Below are 19,479 nucleotides of genomic sequence, written 5' to 3'. Positions count from 1 at the left end.
TAGTGACAATGAACCAGAAACCCAGAAATTCAGGTGCTATGTCCAGACCAAGCAGCCCACTGGGGAAGAAGCAGGACTCATGACTTCGCCCTAGTATTCTTCTGTATTTTAGGTACGTGTGCTCAACCTCGGCACCGTTCACAGTTTGGTTGGGTGATTCTTTGTGTGGGGGCTGTCCTGTGCATTATAGGGTTTTTAGTCCCATCCCTGGCCTCTACCCGCTAGAGAGTAGTAGCACCACCCCCTCCCGCTTAAATTGTGACAGCCAAAAGTGTCTCCAGATACCCCCAGATGTCCCCCTGAGGGGGTAAAATCGCTCCCTGTGGAGAACCATTGCTTTAGATGTATATGATGCTCCTGGAAATTCATAGGTACAACTTTCATGTTGCCATGGCCCCTTTCCCCTTTTGCTTTGAAATGTGAAATACACAGCTAAAGTGTTTTCTCCAGCTCTGACAGTAGATAACACTGGCTCCAAGGCCATTTACAGGAAAGAGGTCAGCATGGTTCTGAAATGAACTGCATTGTGTTTGGGATGACACTTTTCCCTTGAGTAGATTTGATCTGGTTTTCATTGTAAATTTTTAAAAAAATTTATTTTAATTTATTTTTGGCTGCGTTGGGTCTTCGTTGCTGTGGGCGGGCTTTTCTCTGGTTGTGGTGAACGGGGGCTACTCTTTGTTGCAGTGCGCAGGCTTCTCATTGTGGTGGCTTCTCTTGTTGTGGAGCACGGGCTCTAGGCGCACAGGCTTCAGTAGTTGTGGCAGGGGGGCTCAGTAGTTGTGGCTCGCGGGCTGTAGAGCGCAGGCTCAGTAGCTCAGTAGTTGTGGCGCAGGGGCTTCATTGCTCCGCAGCATGTGGGATCTTCCCGGACCAGGGCTCGAACCCGTGTCCCCTGCATTGGCAGGGGGATTCTTAACCACTGCGCCACCAGAGAAGCCCTCGTTTTAGATTTTGAACGCCAATGACTTGTCTTCACTAAGCAGCTTGTACTTTTAATTTTAGCCAATGGGTGTCGATGGGGACAACATGTCCTATGAGTGGGCGAGAAGTCAAAGTATGCCAAAGGCCAAGGAGGTTTTCACAATCTGAAACCCATGAAAAATCAGGCTTCCATTTTGTGAACCTTCGGGTAAGCTCAGAAGAGAACACTCACCAACTTAATTAAACCTGCCTGAATACAGAGCAGATGTATGGGCAGGTTTTACAGTGGACCATGACCTTATGAGTTAAGGATTGGCTTTGGGTGGCTATGAATCGTTGGATGCAAAGGGATGAAGAGCCCCAGACCGAGAGGCTGGAGACCTGGGATCTGTACTTGGGGCTGCCCAGACTCTCTTCATCAGGTCCTCAGATATTCGGGTAGCAGTTTCCTCCTCATCTGCAAGAGGAAGGGCAGAGCCACGATTCGTGCTTCCTGGGCCACTGGGAAGTGCAGGGTGGTGAACTTAGCCTGGGTCTATGAAACCCCAGGATAAACCTAAGACTCTTACTGGAGCCTTAATTTTACTCGGGAATTTGGAAGACGAGGTATCTTCGCATGCACATACTGAATAAGTGGAAAATCTGTATGGTAAGAATCGAAGCTAGGATATAGAACTTGAACGAAATGGACACAATCTCATGCTTGCTGGGAATGGCTTCCCAGTGTTGGTGGCCCACCCTCTTCTGTCTGGTGGAATTCTGCCAGGAGAGTTTGATAAGCCATGGGCCCAGGAATCTCCATGGTTCCTTCTACATCTAAAATTTCTGGTTGGAATAAAAAAGATAGAACTTTGGCGTAGAATCTTGGGTAAGTTCATACTAATCACCAGAGAGGTCCTTGGGAAGAAAAGACAATAATAATAAAGGTGGTCTAGCCTTTGAGAATTCAGGTACTTCACATTTTCCTTCCTTCCTTTTTTGCTTTAAATGGGAAAGCTTTGGCTTCCATTCTGGAGTGTGAGCCTGTAACCCAAACTGTGAAAAGGATGGGTCTGGTGCTGTTGTGGGACCCTCAGAGTTTAACACTTAAGGGTTTAATTGATCTAAGAAATATGCCAGAGAAGATAGCGTGCTGTTTGAATTTCTTTGAAATGCCTCTACCTGAATGGTGACAAGGGAGTTGGCCTGTGGTTTCTAGGTAGAAATTAAAACTACTGACCTCCCCTCTCACAGCTGGGATTGACTTAGCTGGGTTAAGTTGGACTATTAGGTTACTCAGTTCATTCAACTTTTGTTGCTGAAATTATTTAATGTTACACAGGAGTTATTCTTTTGTGTTGATGTTCATGACAGTCCTTTAAAAATGAACGTCAAAGGCTTCAGACGGGACCCACGTCCCCATGCTGTCTGTTTTCTGGAAAGGAAAAAGGCCACTGCAGGGCAGACAAGCAGGAGAACACCTATGAACAAAGCAGTTCTTGAGAAAAGCTTTGGCTCCTGTAACCCTTTGTCAACATTACCTTATGCGAGGCCACTTTACTATATGATGTAATAAGGATTAATTTATAATGTTTTCATGAAAGCAGGAGTGGGTGGTAGTGGGTTTTTCTTTGTCTTTTCTTGGCGTGTAATTGAAACACGGCTTGGACCAAATGAGAAACATTTGTGTTAGGTGGGGAAAAGATTCCAGAGGCTTCTCAACTGGGTCAAATACTGTTTCCTTTATTTGGAGCACGTAAGCAGACGTCTCATCTGAGACCAGCATTACGAACATTGCCATTGGGACTTCCCTGGTGGCGCAGTGGTTAAGAATCTGCCTGCCAATGCAGGGGACATGAGTTCGAGCCCTGGTCCGGGAAGATCCCACATGCTGCGGAGCCACTAAGCCCGTGAGCCACAACTACTGAAGCCCGCACGCCTAGAAGCCCGTGCTCTGCAGCAAGAGAAGCCACCGCGATGAGAAGCCCGTGCACCACAACGAAGAGTAGCCCCCGCTCGCTGCAACTAGAGAAAGCCCGTGCGCAGCAACGAAGACCCAATGCAGCCAAAAATAAATTAAAAAAAAAAAAAAGAACATTGCCATTTCTATCTGTTCACGAGCAAATGGATTTTCTGACCTAGGGAACCGTCTGAATTCTAGACCCACATAACACATTCAGTGAATCAGAAGAAAAAGTGTGTGGGTTGATCTGTCTCAAAAGAAATCTATGCCTTGAGAGTGACTTTATAAATTCAGTTCCTTTAATAATGCTACTTATCGAGAAGATGTGTCCTTTGTAAAGAACAGTGGGCCTGTGCCTTTCGAAGTGGCAGGCTTTTTTGGTAGGTCCCAGAGGAACGAACACTTGAGTTTGCTGAGGAAGTCTAGTTGTTTGGCCCTTGGGAAATAGAACCTAAACTTATGGCCTAATGTGATTGAGTAGTTGAGTTATTGGAGTATGCCCAGACAGCCCCCAAGATCCTCTTTCAGTCTATTTGTGTGCTTGGTTTGATTCTAGAATTGGCATCCTGAAACCCACAAGAATCCTTAACACTAAAGCATAGGCATTTCACAGATATCCAAGTCTTGACTGTTTGCCAGGAGTCTTCACTGTTGGCACCATCTTTATCTTTGTTCCCTACCTAGCATTCTTGCCTGCCAGGAACTCGGTCTAGGGAGTGTGAAAGGTACACAGAAGCTAACCCTCTGGTAATGAGGTGTCTCACAGCAGGACAACATCCTCTGGCATGTACGGGGAAGGAAAGACTAATTTTGATTGGGAGGCTCGGGGGTCGTCTTGGAGGCTTGGGGACATGTGATTGGGTTTTGGGGGGAGGTAGATTGATATCAGACGAGGGGGTTGGACTTTCCTGGAAGGAGTGGCTTGGGGACAGACCCCAAAGTGGGTGAGTAGAAGACAGGATGTGTTGGGGTGAGGAGAATCTCAGACACCAGATGCACTCTCGGGACTGGTTTGTGGCTCCAGGGCTGGGGGTGTCTCTGGGCGGCAGCTGAGTCAGGGTGTCTGAGTGTGCAGGACCTCTTTCCAGGGTAAGAGATTTGAAGCGCATCCTGGAGTCAGTGCAGAACTTGAAGCGCAGCAGAGAAGGGAGAAAGGTGGAAAAGCAGCTCTGCAAGCAGGGCAGGAAGGTACGAGGAAGTGGACAATGAGAGCCTTCCAGTCTAATTCTCTCTGCTGCTGTCAGACTGATTGATGGGGAAGCCGGGCTGCTCATGTGGGCTGGGCCTCCGGGAAGACTATCAAATATTTTTTCTTGTGTCTTTATTATAGTCCTGAGTTTTCAAACTCGAATGTGAAATGACTGAGTTATGCTGGACTCAGAGGGAACGGTCCACTCATACCCGTCCTCCTCCCCAAACTCTATTATTGTTTATCTTAGTTACCTACAAGAGGCGTCTCTAACACATCGTCTATTCTCCCTCTTCCCTCAGGTTCCTTACTATTAATCTACTGGGTGCCCTGTGCAAGGTGCTAGGGGTGCCAGCAGGAGAAGGCAGCCCATGCCCTCATGGAGCTCCAGGTTGAGACAGACCAGAGACGAGCTGATCTGGAACTCAATGCAAAGTGCAGGGGTGGGGTCCCTGCAGAGGGAACTGCAGGAGGGCTGTGAACGGGGCGCTGGTTGGGGGCTGTGCACTGGAGAAGACCACCCAGCTGTGGATGGCGATGCCGGTTATGGCTGGTTTCAAAAAGAGTTCCTACCTTCACATGTGACCTAAAGTTTCTTCCAAACAGCATAGTCTCTAAGTATGGCAGACGTTTGGGGATGTTTTTTTGGTTGTTTTTTTTACTCTGTCCCAACCCTTACCCCAGCACCGCTTCAAAGCAGAACACAGGCTATCTTATTGTGTTGTGGAAGTTATTCAAGGGATCCTTAATCCTTATGTGTTACGTATTTGCTTATAGAATAAATTAACGATGCCTTGGAATTATTCTTTGGTGTTTTAAAATGCACGTAGGGGCTCTTGGGATGAATTAAAAATTGATTTAAGAGCACTTATGTCTTGATATTTTCCTCTCTCCAAGGGAACCAGAAGGACAACTCTGGTGTATTTGGGGGTGGGGGGCGTCTGCAGAACTCTTTGACCTTAAAGGGTACCACCTCCTTCTCTTGCTCTCCCAGCACTTAGCACAGCGCCTTGGTGTGTAGTAAATCCAGAGCACGTTCACGCTTTTCATCCGTCCCTTTAGTCTGCATGCCAGTCCTTCCCCGGGCAGCAGGTGTGATAATGGGGGGGAGGCAGCAGGAGGCCTGTGAGTGTGGTCTTTTCCTGCTTGTGTTCTCCAAGGTGTGAGAGAATCGTGAGGACTGAAAGTGTAAGCCTGCTCTAGGGCCCCAGAGATGCCGGCCTGTTATCGGAGGGTCCACTGTCATTCCTGGTCCAGGCCCTTGATTTAAAGGAACTAGCTGTTGGACGTAGTGACTGATGCCCCGTGGATAAGGTCTTGAGCCTCACCGAGCGCTCCAGCCCCCTCCTTGGCTAAAGAGCCCCCGTCTGCGGGTTGTCTGGGTTAAACATCAAAAAGCTACCTCTGGAATCTGTTTCCTGGCTCGTCCATCCTCCCATGGGTTCCCCTAGGGTGGAAACAGTGACTCTGTGAATGAGCACTTCATGTTAAGAAGGATCCCACTTAGGCACAGGCTCAGTGGGAAAGGGGCATGAGATCATTTTGTTCCCATTTTAGTTGCTGAAACCCTTTGTGTTTCTGGAATTGGCTGGCCTTTACTTTTCCTGAGCGCTGGGCGATAGTTTCCCTGTAAGCTATTGTTTTGAGTCTATCAAGAATGTTGGGCTTGCATGCATATGTGTCCTCGTGTGTATATTTACACACACACTTTTTAAATTGCAGACTTGAGCTAGGGGAGGAGCAGAAGAGACATAGCAAGAGATGAGAGACTACGGTATTTCCTTTCTTAGGCACATGCTACTGTGAGTCCGTCCTGCTCAGTGTCTGGGTGCAGGCTCTCCCAAACCGGGTTAAAACGTTGTTTGATGTCATGGTGTCAATGTTTGGCGGTTGTAACTAAAAAATGATAGCCTTGTCTGCTAGTAAGATTACCTCAGACAAGGGTCTTTTTGGAATGGCACGCTCCTGCTCAAATTAATAGGCAAGGAGCATACTTTCCTTATTCGGTCGAGGTAGTATCGGTAAGTGTGTGGGAAGGGCTAGGAACCGAGATGCACTGCTCATGGCTCCATACGCTGTCCACCTCTTTTTCTGGCCAGTGGATGTCTTGACCGCTCACTGAATGAGCAGAGTTCTCACAAGGAGGGTAGAGTAATGAGGCACCTGAAGGAGAAGATGTAAGGCACCCCGGCCTCTGTATCCAGCTGAGGAAGGAGGTGGCCAAACGTTCCTCTGAGTTCTGCACACGTGTCTGGGCTTCGCTTCTTTCTTAGCAGTTCAGGAAGACTTACTGAGATCGTTCACAGTAACAGAATGTGCCCCAGGAAATAGGCCTGCCAAGCATGGAAGAGGAAAGACCAATGAGTTTGCAGAAACACACCACCAGCTTTTCCCAGAGTGACGGGCAGCATCGGGGCTCAGCCCGGAACACAGGGCTATCCCAGGGCGTGGACATTTTTTTTGTTTTTTAAAAACAAGATGTATTTATAGATAGTGCCCCAGGGGCCAGAGCTGGTAACTATTCCCTGACAGGCCCCACCCTCAGACAAGCACTGGGCTCGCTGCACAGTTTCACTGCTGTCTTGAGCTGGGTCTGAGATGACAAGTCCTGGAGGTCCTTGTCACTGACCTGAATCTCTCTGTAAGGAAGATTGCTTTACTCTGTGACATACGTAGAGAAGAATATGTGAAATGTATGGGAATAGTTTGAACATCTGGGAAGCCAAAAACCAGGCTAAGAAATCAACATTACGAATATCTTAAATGTCTTAGACGCTCCACCTCCCTCAGAGTTGTGATAAGCATCTCAATTCTTCATTTTAACTGAGCCTTGGTACCTATGTTTGCGTTCCTAAACAACGCAGATGTTTGATATTGTTTTCGTTTTGAAAAGCTGAGTACCAAGCACAAACACGGCTTTGGGAAGGTCCCTGTTGAAACTGGTGAAGGCTCCCAGGCGCGGCCTAGGGCTCTAGAACAGTTATTAACATTGCTGGCTGCAGAGTCATACTCTCCACCATAAGAGCTACATGAAGCCAATTTTCTCGCTGGTCCTTGCCCTTGTGTAGCTCTTTGTAAATGGCATTGCCACTCACGACCCTCTTCACCAAGGGCTTGTAGAAGGTTCAGAGAGAAAGATAAAAAGGGACTCCTATTATATTAATTAAGCCGGGGTCCTTAACCAGAGGTACAGAGAGATTTCAGGGGACTCTGAACCCTCTGAAACTGAATCTATTATGTTCTTCTTCTGGGGGAGAGGGTCCATCATATTTCCAGAGGGGTTTATGGACCCTCCTTCCCTGTAAGAATAAGGAAAAATGTGGCCAATATGGTAGGTTGTGTTTTGTTGTTTATTTTTTTAAATTTATTTTTATTTTTATTTTTTTAATGTTTTTTTTTGGCAGTACACGGTCCTTTCACTGTTGTGGCCTCTCCCGTTGCGGGGCACAGGCTCCGGACACGCAGGCTCAGCAGCCATGGCTCACGGGCCCAGCTGCTCCGCGGCATGTGGGATCTTCCCAGAGCGGGGCACGAACCCGTGTCCCCTGCATCGGCAGGCGGACTCTCAACCACTGCGCCACCAGGGAAGCCCTTGTTGTTTATTTTTTAAAATGAATCCTGGGACCGTTGAATTCCTTGAAATGTGTGTGAGTCCACTTGTGTGCGAGCCTGCGCTGGCTTTTTACCTGTGAGCATGCCTGATTTTGGAAAGGGAAAGTTGTGCCCTGGACTGTCCAGGGCAGAATCCTTGACCATTCTGTGGGTGGCCTAGCAGGCTTTGCATTTTCTCTGAAATCTGCATCTTTGACTCTTGACCCAGAGTAACTGAAATGCTAAAAGGGGGGAAAAAACTGGAATGGTTGCTGTAGTTTCAAAACAAATGACCTCACTGCCTAAATTCTACTTCATGCAAAAGAAACCCTAACTTTCCCCCTTATAAATAATAATGGACCTTTGGGGAAACAGATACAAATACCCATTTAGCGCGGGTGGGGGCAGATTTGTCACTGCTGAAGGAAACTCCCTGGAAACAGAATATGACTATTGTTACACCAACTTTGTAGTTACTTCCTAAGAGATGGCAATTTAAATTTATCATGACTGACAGTCACTTCTTCAAAGTAGGCGAGTAATTACGCTTTGTATAAGCTGACTTAATGGGAGGTACTTTCAGCTTGTTCCAGCAATGTAGGGGAATTTCAGAATTCTCTAGCTGAAGAGTTGAGTCTTATTTCATCTCTGCTCTTTCATGGATGAGTTGATGGAAGACGTGCAAGGTTAGGTGTGATCTGCCCAAGGTTGCATTGATTTGTCAGGGTCACCTGGAACTAGAACCCCAGGGGAAGAGGTAACTGTTTACATGATTATGGCTTAAATATATAATTAGATGATGATTCATTAAAAAAAAACCAGAAGGGTCATTTTCTAAAGACTCAGCATTTTGATCATTCATTTCATTTTAACAAAATGACCAATGACAAGTCTTAGCCCCCCATATCTTTGAAATGTACCACTTCTTGTGGTCTCCAGGCATTTCCCTGGAGGGTTCTGGTCTCTTGGGTCTGTAAACCTGATGTATGGAGAAGGTGCTTTTGTTTTGGTTCTGTGCTGTTTATATCTCATAAATTCAGAATTTTTAGGTCTTGAGGTTTTCCTCCACAGTTTTTAGATTTTTCTTCTTGTACTCAAATCTGAACAGTCCTGAGGTTTTTCTTTCTCTCTTTTTCTTTTGTCTTTGAAGAAAACCAGGAGTTTCAGTTTGGCTCTTCAAAGTCCTTGGGGATTAAGGAGAGAGAACTAGCGGAACGATTAAGAGTTGTCGCTTCTCTGTTAAGAGCCAGAATGAATAAGAACAACATTTATTTAGAACTTGAGTTTCTTGAAGGAAGGTAATTTACAGGTAAACTTAAGCTCTTTATAGACTTGATTCTGACATTCCCTTCCTGGACTCGCCATCACATGCTGCTGATTTTGGACAAGGCCTGTCTCTTCTGAGTCTTGGCTCTTCTCATCTGTAAAGGGAGGGGTTGGGCCTGATTATCTCCAAGGGAGCTTTGCAGCCGTACGTCTGGACTCCACACTGGGGGATTTGCAGAGAGGCTGTTCTGGAGCTGCTGCTGGTGACATGGTGCTTCTCCCGACATTGTGGGCAGAAGAGTTGCCATCTGTGTCAATGCACAGTGCTCTGAGACCACTGGGTCCGCGTGGCGTTTTCCTTTTCTGCTCTCTTTAGAATCTGAAGCCCGTCGGTGTCATTCAACACTGGGACAGTGTTGCTTCCCCACTAACGTGGCCGCCTGTACTGACTCGTGTCATCTGTCTCTTTTTTTGCCAGCGTGCTGCTGCAGGGTAACATCTGGACTGGGCTCCCGGACCCTTGGATGTTCGGCTGCCCGCAAGTTCCTGGATCGACTTGGCGAAAACGGTGAGTAATCTCCATGTTTCAACTTTGGAATCCGAGGGCTGGAGGGGTAGTGGCTAGGGAACAAAGTCTAGCTGATGGACCACCTCCCTCTGCAGACCTCCTCTGACACGCCCACCTTCAGGAGCCTTAGAGATGGCAGCTGTGACTCCAGACACAGCCTTTCTGCCCCAACGGTCATATGGTCGGGGGCCTTCTGAATCTGCCTCCTGAGAGCTGCTTTGTAGAGCCCAACTTACCAGTCTTGATTCTCTATCCCTGCTGGCCTACAGGCCGAGACTCTTTTTATTTTTGGCGGTACGCGGGCCTCTCACTGTTGTGGCCTCTCCCGTTGCGGAGCACAGGCTCCGGACGCGCAGGCTCAGCAGCCATGGCTCGCGGGCCCAGCCGCTCTGCGGCATGTGGGATCTTCCCAGACCGGGGCACGAACCCGTGTCCCCTGCATCGGCAGGCGGACTCTCAACCACTGCGCCACCAGGGAAGCCCCCGAGACTCTTTATGGTGGCAAGTGCAGGTGCTGATCCTTGCGGCTGACATCCTCTTCCCCAGGGCCTCCTCATCCATCACACCTGAGCCTCACACCGCCCCTGGTGTGAACCCCTTTTATTATTTATTTATTTTTTTTGCTGCACCACATAGCTTGCGGGATCTTCCCCGACCAGGGATTGAACCTGGGCCACCACGGTGAAAGCCCGGAATCCTAACCACTAGGCTACCAGGGAAGTCTGCAAACCCCCTTTTAGAGAGGCCTCCTCTGACCACATCGTTATAGACTCCTTCCCCCCCACCCCCAAGTGTTCTGTCTCTTCCTCTCTCAGGCCCTTGCTTGCACCTTTCTTTGCACTTAACACAGGATAGGCCTCTTCAGTCACTCGGTAGACCACCCATTCATCCGTTCATTCATTCAACAAATATTAACTACTGTGTGCCGGTGGCTAAGGCTGGCACAGTCTGTGCTCTCATGGAACTTCCATGAAGAAAGAAAAAGACCAAGTGAAAACCTAAGTAAATGATCCCAGTCCTGTCTGGGTAGACTGCTTTGTTCTAAATACTCTCAAGCACTGGCCCCTGGGGATCTAGTTAAACTGCAGACCCTGATGGGGTAGGTCTGGGTGGGGCCTGCGAGCCTGTGCTTCTGTCAAGGTCCAGGTGATGCCGAAGCTGCTGGTTTGTAGCTCACACTTGGAGAAGTAAGGTCTAAGGATCCTGATGCCCATGAGACTTGTCCTCGAGTGTGACTCTTGGCGAACTACCTGAGGTGTGTGCCTGTAAAGCCCCCAGAGACCCGGCGGGAGTTTGTCTGGTGGGTCCGTCTCCCTCAGCCGTGTGAGGCTGAGTGGTTTGAAATACGAGCCTGACCAGAGAGTATGGGAGCCCGTTACCCTCCCCAGTGTCTGTGAGCTCGTACCTTGTTACTGTGTGTTGCGGTGTTGTCAATGAAATCCTCCCTTAAATGCGATGCTTTTCAGATTCTTGAGGTGGAATCCTGTGAGGTCTCCGCAGTGTGCCTATTTTGAAGTCAGCATTTCTGAAAATACTGAGGCTGTTTCTTGTTTTTAAGAGCAGACTGCCTCAGCTGGGCTAATGTGGCACTCTAAGTGGGTTGTTGAGAAGTGAGACTATATTGGAAGTGGAGAACTGACCACAGAAAGAGCAAGGCAGAGCGAGGGTTCGAGGGGCTGGCAGGGGGGCTTAGGGCACTGATGCCAAAGGGGGCGTCTTGAGTCCAGCTGGTGAATTGGCCCCTGGGGTGTTCTCTCGAGATGCCGGTGTGGTGTTGGCGGCTCAGCACTGCTGTACTGCCGCAGTCAAGCCTTTCAGAAGTCATGTTTAGTTTTTACAAGGAGCCAGATTGATTCTCCACTAGTTAATAGTTCTAGTGGCCATTGATGGAGCACTTACGACATACTAGGTTTTGGGCAAAGCACTTGGCACATGGCCCGGTGCCTTTAACCTTCCCGATGGCTCACGAGGCAGGTAGCCACCTTTTTACAGAGGACAAGATTGAGGTCAGGGGTGACCAACTTGCCCGGGGTCACACAGCAAGTAGGCTCAGGATCCAGCCTGGTCTGTCAGCCCTTGGGCAGGGCCTTTTCTCCTCTTGCTTTTACCACGTGGATCATGACTAGAGAGAGGATTTTACTGCTGGTGGCAAGAGTGGTTTGCTGATTATTTGTGTTACTTTTCTTCCGTCTTGCCCTCATCATACCCCTGGGTATGGCGCTTCCCTGTGTGTCAGCTTCTGTAGCACACTCTTCCCTTGAGTTAGAGGAGGAGCTTGGCCAATGTGGGGCAGAAATGAACAGGGAAGAGAAGGGTACATTTTGGAGGCTGACGTTTCGCCCCACCCTCGCTAGCTTCTGGCAGCCTCCCTGGGGACAGGTCTCTAGGGGGCCTGCCTGTGACCCCGAGAGTCAGGGCTACAACTTAGTCCTTGACGGTTCACAGCTGGAGGCAGAAGGTGAGGAGTCAGGTTGATGGCATTGTTTTTGAAGACCATTTTCTGGCCACTTTATGGGATTCCTGTATCTGACCATTTCCAAATAACCTTGTTCTGCTCAGGGTTATTTTGTGTACTCTGTATCAGATACACAATTCTAGAGCTTCATGGGTTTTAAGTTTTGAACTAGGTTCCTTGATTTTGGTTTCATATGTATGCTGAGTGCGTGCATATACTGAGCCACTCACCAGATGCAGACTTAAGTTGAATCCATGTAACTAGGCTTCCGAGGCAAGGTGTGCACTCTGATTCTCACGTTTTAGGCAACGCAGGAACCGTACTATTAGGCGTGTGTTGCAAACTCAGTGTTACTAAGTCCGTGCGCATCCCTACCCACGGGAGTGGTAGGGTGGGCCCACCCATGTAAACATGGAATTGGATCTTAAAAGCAGTGCCTTTTCGCTTCTTTAGGCTTTTGCATCCAGAGTTAAGGATTTGGAGCTGGTGGGAACTGGATTCACCTCCCAGATCCATAGTGAGTAAACTTGTGCCAGTATATGTTTACTTGGGCCTCAATTTCTCATACAGGCACCAATGTCTAGTGGGTTCTGTTTTCTGGGCCTGATTCCTCAACAGTGAAAGGAAGGAGGTGAGTTTTACTTGGTTTTAGATATGATGTTCTTGGAGCACTGTGTACTCATCCTGGCCATGCGGTCTTCAAGGACTGGCTGAAGTGCCCCTCTCCCCCTGTGTCTGGCTGCATTCCCTCCAGTTGAGCTCTTTGCCCATGTTTGAAGCCAATTTCTTGGTCTGTAGAAACGAGCCCCTTGAGGACAGGGATTATGCTTCATCCAGCCTGTATCCCGGGGCCCAGCGCTCAGCCTTGGGCTCAGTAAACATTTGTTAAATGAACCCAACAGTGTAATTTCCTTCTTCCATTGGCTTATCTAAAGCCAGTGTATCAGAAGAGCAGTGACTTAATAAGTACTGTTGATGAATCCCTGAGCAAACAGGGTGGTGGTAACAGTAGTCAAATGGGTCTCTGGTAATTATAGGCCTTCACAGGTAAACAAAACGGTAGGTGTTCCCTTGCCTTTTGTGGACTTCAGAAGGCCTCCTCTCTGGGGTCTCCAATTGTTTTTAGTAATGGGAGAGAGCAAATGGGGTGGAAGAGGTTGAATGTGTGTCTAAAAAAAGTACTTTCCGGTAACAGCTTTTGTTTGTAAAGTAAAAGTATATTTTCAAGAGATACAACGTTACAAAACTAACTTGCAACCTGTTGATATTAAAGAAGAAAAGGAAAAGATTTATAAGAAGGGAAGAGAGTAGCTTCCCCCACAGAGTCTTTGCCAAAGTGTCCAGCCTTTTGGGCCTGTGTTTCATGCTATAGGGTTACCAGACTTGGGACTGTCTCCCCTCGCTGTGAATTTTTTTTTTTTAAAGTACATCTGGTACAATGTGACAAATTTTAGGATGCCAGGGGATGGAGACGCGGGCCCCTCCCTGCTTCAAATGCAGGGATAAACAGTATTCGGATACTTTGTGATTTGCCATCCTTGCTTCTTGCCCCTGCTTCAATGCAGGAGTCTGTCAATCCCTGTCATTCAAAATATCCCAGCCTTAGAGCCACTATTGCTCACAGGGCACTTGGGGTTGGGGGACACAGAAGGATTTTGCCTGCAGCCTATGGCCGAGTACCCCTACCCAGCAAACCGGGATGTTCTAATCCATTGTATTACCTTGTCTGAAATTGTGGGTCCATGGTGACATCCGATCCCAACGCCTTTCCTCATTTGGGACCCTCAGAGGCATGTTTCTCTTTATTAAAAAAGAAAAGCCTAAAAAGCAAGATTTCTAATTAAAGGAATGACTGACTGGGGATTTGGTAGTTTTTACACCTTTTTCCTCCTCACAGACAGAGCTCTTACCTGGTTTAAGAACGGTAAAGGATACTGTTGACATCGTTTAGTTTTTGTGAGAAGGGACAATATTTTCAAGGTGGTAGCAGGACTCTCTATAACGTACTCATGACCCTTTGTGTGTGAGAAAGCATATTTTTTAAAAACAAAATGAATATCGTGTAATAATGTTCTGTGTAATGTATTTTTAAAACTAACATCGTGGACATTGATCCCCTGCTAAAAAGAAATCATTCCATATGGAAAGACTGCATATTATTTCTTTCTGTTAACTTTTCATGTAAAAAGTATGTAACAATTAAGTTGTGTGACCTTTCATCCTCCTGTTGCTGGCTGGGCTTCTTACCCTCCCTCTCCCCAGTTTTTTTCTTTTGGGTAATATCGCAATGAGCATTTTTGTAACATTTATTTATAGACCATATGGGCGCTTCTGTAGAATTTTGAGGTCAAAAGATATGCACCCTTAAAAATTCACCTTTATTTATTTACTTATTTATTTGAACCCAGGAAGCTGACAGTTTATTTTAAACAAGTTAAGATTTGGAGTCACAAGTCCCAGTCCTGCCTCAAACAATTTGTACTGGACTTTCCTGGGCACCATATGTCTTTCAAGTAAATGAGCTTCTGAGGTTAACAGAGAAGCCATAGAGAAAACCAAGCATAAAAATTCACCTTTAGAAAGATGATATATACTTAGGTTCCCAATGACGTAAGGGCTGTCATTAGTACAGAATGTTGTTAATCTTAAATTTTTGTCATTTTGAAAGCTAAATATATAGAAGACTCCAAAAAAATATGGCCATGGCAGGTCTGGGAGTTCATAGGGCTTCAAACAAAGTCTAACTAGCAGGGGTTGCCAGGATGCCCTCTGTGGTTCTGTGTTTCAGCCTTCGAGGCCTCGTCTCTGGACTTACCCCTGTCCTTTCCGCGGGCTCCTTTTCTCTGCATCCCTACCGTTCTTGATTAGACCCAGTGGTGCCGAGTGTTGATAGATGCTCAAGAGCACGTGGGAGAGGGAAGATGTGGGTCAGGCTGGAGGTGGCTTCTTGCTGCCCAGGCAGCTGTGGCCTCACTTCCTTCTCCAGTTCCCCACCTCTGTTCCCGCTCAGAGGGAAGCTCCTTGGCACACTTACTGTCGATGGCCATGCCAGGCTGTCTGCAGCCGGGGTCTCCCAGGCACCCAGAATTGCTCTGTGACATTTCAGGGGCACGTTTCTCCAACGCAGTCATGGTTCCTCTTTGTCATTCAGCAGGCGTCTGTGGCAGATCTTGTATTTAACAGGAGTGTGGATGATGACAGGATGATAAAAGGCTGATAAAATTCCCTGTAGGTGAGCTTTGCTGGTCTTCCCACCCAAGAACAGGCTTCTTTCCTTTCGTATAGCAGCCGGCACCCTGTCTGGCTGATTCCTGCACCCTGGTGCTTAGGACAGACTCCCTTTTGGGCCAGAACCATTTCCAGTACAAGTCCCTGGTACCTCAATGCTCTTTGCTTTAGAGGTGATGCTCTCTATCTCTGGATAGCTCTCCTGGGCAGCCCACCTGGTGGGCTTCAGTTTTGAATAGATGCAACGAAGATCGTCGAAAGGAATGTCAGCTCTTTTTTCCTGGGTCTGTCTTGGCGGGCTTTGACCTCTTGCCCCTGGAACTGCACTTGCACGGGGCACACACACTCTCCAGCTGTTGACAGAAGGAAGAAGTGGAAGCTCCAAATAGTCTCTGCCCCAAAACCTACCATCTTAACAGCCACGAGGTTCGGCACGGGCCTTACGAGCGAGACTGAATCATAGTTAGGACAGTAGCTGTTTTCCCCAGATGTTTTTTTCAATGGAAATATTTCAGTGGTAAACAAAATACCCTCAGACGTCCTCCTGAGAGCAGAGGCAGTCAGTTAAGTAGCTCCCATGATGTAGCTGGAGCGCATCACTGAACCCACTTGGCAGTGTGTCCTTTGGCCAGCTGCATGGCTCCCAGGAGATGGAAGGGCAGTTGCATGGGGAAGATGTTAGGGAGGAGTGCAGGGGGTGATCCTTGTGCTGCAGCTGAATTTCCAGGGCTGGGTTTGGGCTTTGCTGCCTTGAGGTCACAATCCACCTGCTGCTGCTTGGACTTGCAGTGGTGAGCATGACTTAGAAATCTGGAAGGGGTCCGTGGTGACTTCACTTCTGGATCAGAGGCAGCGCGAAAGCCCTCCGGGGTGGGCGTGGCTGCTGGAGGAGCGTCCACTGATGAAGTGGATGAGATGTGGATGCTGGTGTTCTGGGTCCCTGGGGTTTGCCAGTTACTTAGTAACTTGGGAGACATTTTTATTACTAAAAAAAGAAAAGAGCTGTGGTGGCAAAGTACTGTCCAAAACAAGGGCAGATGATACTAAATGAGTTCAGTCTGACATGGAGGTCGTTGGTTTTGTGAATTACCTACCTTTAGAGATCTCATGGTCCAGGGCCAAGCTTTTTCCAGGGGTGCCCCAGGGGCTTCTAGGAGTTTAAGAGGTGGACTGTAGGCTCCACTAATCCCACTTCTCAGAAAGGATGAAAACCCACTCATTTCCAGATGAGGGAAATAAGGTCTGAATTAGTTTTATATTGCCGCTGACACAGATGACTGCAAACACAGTGACTTAAAATACCATAAATCTGTTTTATGTTATGATTCTGTAGATGAGAAGCCTGATATGAGTCTCAAGGAGCTAGCATCAAGGGCTCTGTTCCTTTTGGGGGCTCTAGAGGAGAATCCATCTCTTTGCCTTTTCCAGGTTCTAGAGGCCACCCGCTTTCCTTGGCTGGTTTCCTCCATCTTCAAATCCAGCTACATTGTAATCTCCCTCTGACCACAGCTGGGAAAGGTTCTCTGCTTTTAAGGACCCACCTGGATAATCTAGGCAAACTCTCTATCTCAGGTTTCTTAAATTAATCCCATATGCAAAGTCCATTTTGCCATGTAATGTAGCATAGGCATAGGTTCTGGAGATGAGGACGTAGACAACTTTGGGTACCATTATTCTATCTACACGCAGGTCAGACGAGTGTGGTAATTTATCAGGTTTGCATGGAGGTTAGTGGCACAAGTCAGCCCAAGGATCCACGTTTCCCAACTGGTCAGGGCCCAGGTCTTTTCCATCCTGCTGTTGGCCACATTGCATTATGCCTGACAGAGGTTGAGTGGTCTCTGTCACAGGCTGTACTCTTCACTGCAGGCAGTCTGTCCCTGGATAAGAGGCGGTGGGCATGAGGAGCACAGAGGAGCCACCCTTTCCTATGGGGAAACGGGGCAGCAGCATGGGAGCAAGGGCTGGGTGGCTGTGCTCTCCATGTTACCTTTGTGGGTAGGAGTTCGTGGTGACTCTTAATCCCATTGTATTGGTAGTCTGTTCTTGTCAAGGCTTCTGTGCCAAGGAACAGAGACACAGGTGAGGTGGCTGAAATGAAGCGGGTGCGGTCTGTGGAGCTGTTCAGTACAGCTCCGCCAACCTTTACTGAGGACTTGGTGTGTACCTGAGAGGTACCCACCAATGCACTCGTCCATGCTCTGAGAAGCAGCTCTGGGATGTTTCTGTCCAGTGCCACCACATCCCTCCTTATCATAGACTGGATCTGCTCTTCTGTCCACACTTCCTATGGAGACCCCATACCTGAAGCTTCCCTCTGTTCTGCTCAGCGCCTCACAGCTCCCTGGCTCAGTCTGTGTGTCTCAATTTCTGATTCCTGGGGGATGAATCTGAATGGCTGAGCTCGGCCAGGTGTTGACTTGGAGGTGGAAGAGGGGGCACGGTCACCTGGGTCTGTGGGTGAGCAGATGGTGACAGGTGAGTTTACTATGCAGTGGGGGCCTTGCCTTATTCAGCCGATGTTACTGTGGAAATGCTTTGCAAGTTGAATTTGAATTCATTTTAAAAGGCTTTATTTTAAAATAATCTCAGACAGAGAGAGAAGTTGCCAGAACACAAAGAACTCCTATATAGCCTAAGCTTAATTCATCAATTATGAATATCTTGCCACGTTTGCTTTATCGTTCTCCATTGCGTATCTTTTTTGAACCATTTGGATGTTACACACATCATGCCACTCGACCCCTAAATAGCTTCAGCATGTCTTTCCTAAGAACAAGGACATTCCTCTTTGTAATTACAGTTCAATTAATAAAAACAGGACAAACGACATTGACTTACTATTATTGAATATACAATTCACACCCAAATTTTGCCACTTATGACAATAACGTCCTGTACAGCCATTCTTCCCCTGACCTAGGATTCCATCCAGGACCACGCACATTTTATTCAGTTGTCACGTCTCTGTCATCCCCTTTAACTGGGAATGGTCCCTCTGCCTTTTTTCTTTGTCTCTGATGACATTGCCTTATACTCTTAAAAAATGTCCGTTACATCCTCGCAATTTGGATTTGTACGATAATTCCTTACTAGGAGATTCCTCACGATTGGATGAGTTTCTGTCAGAATGCTTAAAAATGATGTTTTGCATCTTTCTGGGTGTATCACATCAGGAAGTGCCTGATGTCATTTTGTCCCCACACTGGTGACCTTAGCTTTGACCCTTTGGTTAATGTGGCGTTGAGCTTGTATAACTTAATCTACGTGTCGCAGAGGAGGTGAGCATTTAGAGAGGACCACCTCCTCCTTTAAAGTTACGTCTGGTTTGCAAGTGCTTTTTGTACATGGGACTTTCCTGAAGCGGGCACCCTTGTTCTCTTCAGGGTGTGCTCTTGAATGTAGGTGGGAGGGCTGATGTCCTCAGAGCCCATAGAGAGGAACAACTTGCCTGAGGTAGGAACAGAGCATCATCTCTGCCCTTGCGGCAAGAGTAAGGTCTACCCTGGAGACAGAAGTACAAGAGCCTGTGAACGCTGAGGTCCCTTTGACTACATCTGGCTGTCCTGGCTGCCTCCTAATTATCTAGGAGCAGAAAAGACGGATGAAGATGTGGAGAAATCTCTTCTCTGCATGTGCTTGACAGTTCTCTAAATGCAAAAGATGATTGTCCAGGCTGCTGTCACTGCGTTTCTCTTCTGACAATCTCTTCTCTTCTGACATTGGGCTGCCTGGGTTTGGTCGGCTTGCATGATATTTGCTTATCGGGCGTGAAAGCTCCCGGACTGATTATGGGATTCCTAAGACCTAGATTCCCAAGACCTAGACCATTATGGGATGATGGAATTCCTTGTAGATGTGATGCTCAAGACTCAGGAGGCTGCCATATGGGAAAGATGTGTTGTTTAGAGCTCTGGACATTTTCAGTTTGATTGTGGCCAGTATTACCTTGATTTAAGCTTCTCAAACTTCTGCTTTATGAACTGTTTCATATTGGACGTTTGACCTTGCTGACCCCTAGAGCTGTTGTTCCCACTTCTTATTAGGAAGCAAACAACATGACCACATGCAATCTATTTTGGGGACAGTAAAGTGAAATAAAAAATAGGGGAAAGGTACTTTTAAAAATGAAATATAATAAATGATCACAAATACTCATGAGTAACAGTACATCTTGACTCTCCTACCTAGTATGCTGCTAAAATTTGGGGGGAACATATACAGGGGTATGACACAGCCCCTGACCTCAAGGATGTGGCCTTTCTTTTAAAGGGAGTGTTATAAAGATTAAACTGATTTGTGGATTCATTTTTTTT

At 47.4% G+C, this 19,479-nt stretch overlaps 1 protein-coding gene across 1 annotated transcript in view; it reads left to right on the top strand.

The window, feature by feature from the left end:
* Window positions 1–19,479, top strand: part of TLN2 (talin 2) — a 447,872-nt gene that overhangs the window by 69,022 nt on the left and 359,371 nt on the right. The window contains exon 2 of the mRNA XM_024735251.1: window positions 9,391–9,480. The gene's annotated coding sequence lies outside the window, so the exon portion shown is untranslated. The remainder of the gene's footprint in view (window positions 1–9,390; window positions 9,481–19,479) is intronic.

This window comes from Neophocaena asiaeorientalis, unplaced genomic scaffold (assembly GCF_003031525.2).
Source record: "Neophocaena asiaeorientalis asiaeorientalis breed wild unplaced genomic scaffold, Neophocaena_asiaeorientalis_V1.1 scaffold264, whole genome shotgun sequence".
NCBI classification, from domain to species: domain Eukaryota; kingdom Metazoa; phylum Chordata; class Mammalia; order Artiodactyla; family Phocoenidae; genus Neophocaena; species Neophocaena asiaeorientalis.
This window is presented reverse-complemented; position numbering and strand designations above follow the sequence as displayed.